General features: G+C 41.4%; 1 pseudogene; it reads left to right on the forward strand.

Moving 5' to 3' along the window:
- The first annotated feature begins 209 nt into the window (after positions 1-209).
- Positions 210-976, forward strand: LOC102820270 (annotated as a pseudogene).
- Positions 977-3,434: the final 2,458 nt, after the last annotated feature.

A 3,434-nucleotide genomic window follows, 5' to 3' on the forward strand; every position in this document is an offset into this window, starting at 1 on the left:
TCAATTGTGTGGATCATGACAAACTATAGACAACATTGCAAAGTATGAATATTCTGTTAACACTTAATTGTGCTCAAGAGGAACCGGCATACAGACCAAGAGGCAGCTCTTGGAATAGAACATGGGAACACTGAATGGTTTAAAATTAGGAAAGGTGAGTCAGAGTCTGCTCTCAGAACAGGAGTGAAGTGATTTAGGAGCCTGAGCTGCTGGATTATTTGCTTTTCCCTCCCTCTCTCCTGCCCCACATCTCTCTTCACCACTCTCCAGCCCTTGCTTGTGCAGCCATGTTGGAGTCATCGGCGGCCACTCAGTCTCCGTCCATCTCCTTGTAGTTCTCTGGGGCTGAGCCCTCTGCACACTGCAGCCGCGGAAGCCCGGGAGCCTGCCCCGTCCTAGGGGGCCAAGAGCTGTGTCTCCTCCTGTGCGGTGCACGATCTGATGTGAAGAACACGGGTTGTCTTCAGCACCACGTTGATTGTGCTGCTTTCCCTGGCGGCCTTCAGTGTCATCGGTGTGGTTCCGTACCTCATTTTGAACCTTCTGTCTGTCACCATTGGCTTCAGGGTCTACAAGTCTGTCATTCAAGCTGTACAGAAGTCAGAAGAAGGCCACCCATTCAAAGCCTACCGGATGTGGGCATTACCCTGTCCTCAGAAGTTTTCCATAACTATGTGAATATTGCTATGTGCACATTAACAAGGCCCTGAAACTCATTATTCCTCTTTTATCTGGTGGAAGATCTGGCTGACTCCTTGAAGCTGGCAGTATTTAAGTGGGTGCCTACGTTGGCACAGTTTTCAATGGAATCACCCTTTTGATTCTTGCTGAACTGCTCATTTTCAGCGTTCCAATTGTCTATGAGAAGTACAAAACCCAGATTGACCACTATGTGGCTATTGCTCGGGAGCAGACCAAGTCAATTGTTGAGAAGATCCAAGCAAAACTCCCTGGATTCACCAAAAAAAAGACATAGTAACCACATGGCTGCCAGAAATGTTATAACCTTATTACCTGTCCTTGGAAGGAACATGTTCCGTGTCAGCTCAAGCCTGCATTCCAAGCTTATGTTTTCATTGGGTGATTGATTTCTCCCCTCCTCACCCTGTATCCTCAGTATCAAGCACAGGAATTGTTGGACGGGAAAAAAGAACGGGATTATTTTAGAATCCAAAAGAATAAAGAATCAAATTAACAGGATAAATCAATACCTTTTTAATGGTGGTGGAACTTTTGCCTATAGTTTGAAAGGGGAAAGGTTGAAGTTAAGAGGGTAGTGAAAGATTAAAAAATACAACTCTCCAGTCCACCTACCCAATTTATAAATGTTAGTTTGACACAGCTTCCCATCAGTTTCTCTCTTATTTTTAAGTTAAGAAATAATGATTAATTTATGAAGAAAAGACTTAGGGATGGGAGTGGGATTCCTTCCCAGGGGGAGTGGTATTTTTTTGTAATCCTGTCTTCCTCTGCCCTACAATGTAAGCAGCTACTCTTAATATTCCTCTTCTTCCCTTGGTCACTTCCAACTTTGAATAACTTGCAGGGGATAGTGCTAATTCCTGACTCCTAGAATGATGTCTGGTCAACACAAAGTGAAGCAGGACTGGAAAGAAGTGCTGGGGAGCAGCGCTGTGGCTTGTCCTGGAGCCAGGGGAAAGCTCCATCACATCACTCAGGAGGGTGGTAACTGTGTGGTTCCCTTTGGACACCAGTTCTGAGCTGGAGTATGAGACCTCACTCCTGAAATGTGCTTTCCTCCCTCTTCCCTACACACTTCACCTCCAGTTTAATAAATATGGTTGTACTTTTCCTGTGACAAAATAAATGTCTGTAACTGCTGTAAAAAAAAAAAAATAGGAAAGGTGTGTGACAAGGATGTATTCTTTCATCGTATTTATTCAAACTGTATGCTGAGCAAATAATTGGAGAAGCTGGGTTATATGAAGAAAAACGTGGCATCAGGATTGAAGGAAGACTCATTAACAACCTGTGATATGCAGATAATACAGCCTTGCTTGCTTAAAGTGAGGAGGACTTAAAATACTTACTGATGAAGATCAAAGACCACAAACTTCAGTATGGATTGCATCTCAATGTAAAGAATACAAAAATCCTCACCACTGGACCAATAAACAACATTCTTATTAACAGAGAGAAGATTGAAGTTGTCAAGGGTTTCATACTTCTTGGATCAAACATCAACACTCATGGAAGCAGCAGTCAAGAAATCATACGACATACTGCATCAGGCAAATCTGCTGCACAAGACCTTTTAAAGTGTTGAAGAACAAAGATGTCAGCTTGAGGACTAAGGTGCACCTGACCCAAGCCACAGTATTTTTAATAACCTCATATGCATGAGAAAGCTGAACAGTGAATAAGGAAGATCCTAGAAGAATTGAGGCATTTGAATTATGGTGTTGGAGGAGAATATTGAAAATACCATGGATTGTCATAAGAACCAACAGATCTATGTTGGAAGAAGTACAGTCAGAGTGCTCTTTGGAAGCCAGGATGGCCAAACTTCATCTTTCATACTTTGGACATATTGTGATGAGGAACCAGTTGCTGGAGAAGGTTATCATGCTTGGTAAGGTGGAGGGTCAGAGAAAAAGAGGAAGACCTCCAGTGAGTTGTATTGGCAAAGTGGCAGCATCAATGGGCTCAAGTGTAGCAACAATTGTGAGATTGGCCCAGGATCAGGCAGTGTTTAGTTCTGTTGCACATAGGGTTGCTAGGAGTCAGTACATAGTCGATGGCACCTAACAACAACAACACCTTTATACATAGAAGAGATTCCATTAGTGGTAGGTGGGAAGGAAATGGTTTAGAAAATGAGACTTGGCCCACATGGACCAGCTTTTGTGGCATAAAATACAAGTAACAGAGACTAAGGGATGTAAAAGAAAAATGTGTTTTATTGTTTTGTCAGAATGAACAGGACAATGCCTACAAATTAAATGTTTGTTACTATAATATTTTACCTATGAAACTCTATGTAAACATGTCCTAAGCACATAGAGAAGTAGCACAACATAATGAAGAAAACAATTTGTCCAAAAACTTTGATATCTGAGATATCTGTCAATTACTAGCTGTGTCACCTTAGACAATTCAATTAACTTCTGACCTCTGGTTTTATCTGTAAAACGTGAGCAAGACCATCAACCATACCAATTTTGCAAAATTCTTATTAAGAGAGATCAAGTATGTGAAAGTAGTTCATAAACTATGACATTTGATAGATAGGTTGAAGAATTCCAGGAATATAAGAAGATATTGGTATTAGCTAGAATTAACAAGAAGAGCCAAGGTTGTGGAGCTCAGGAAATCCATATCACACAATGTATATTAACAGTTTGGGGGTCACCAAGTCCTAAATTTCAATTCCATCTTTATTACTTATTAGCTGCATAGCCTTGGACAAGATA

Source organism: Chrysochloris asiatica, unplaced genomic scaffold (assembly GCF_000296735.1).
Source record: "Chrysochloris asiatica unplaced genomic scaffold, ChrAsi1.0 scaffold00064, whole genome shotgun sequence".
NCBI classification, from domain to species: Eukaryota; Metazoa; Chordata; class Mammalia; order Afrosoricida; family Chrysochloridae; genus Chrysochloris; species Chrysochloris asiatica.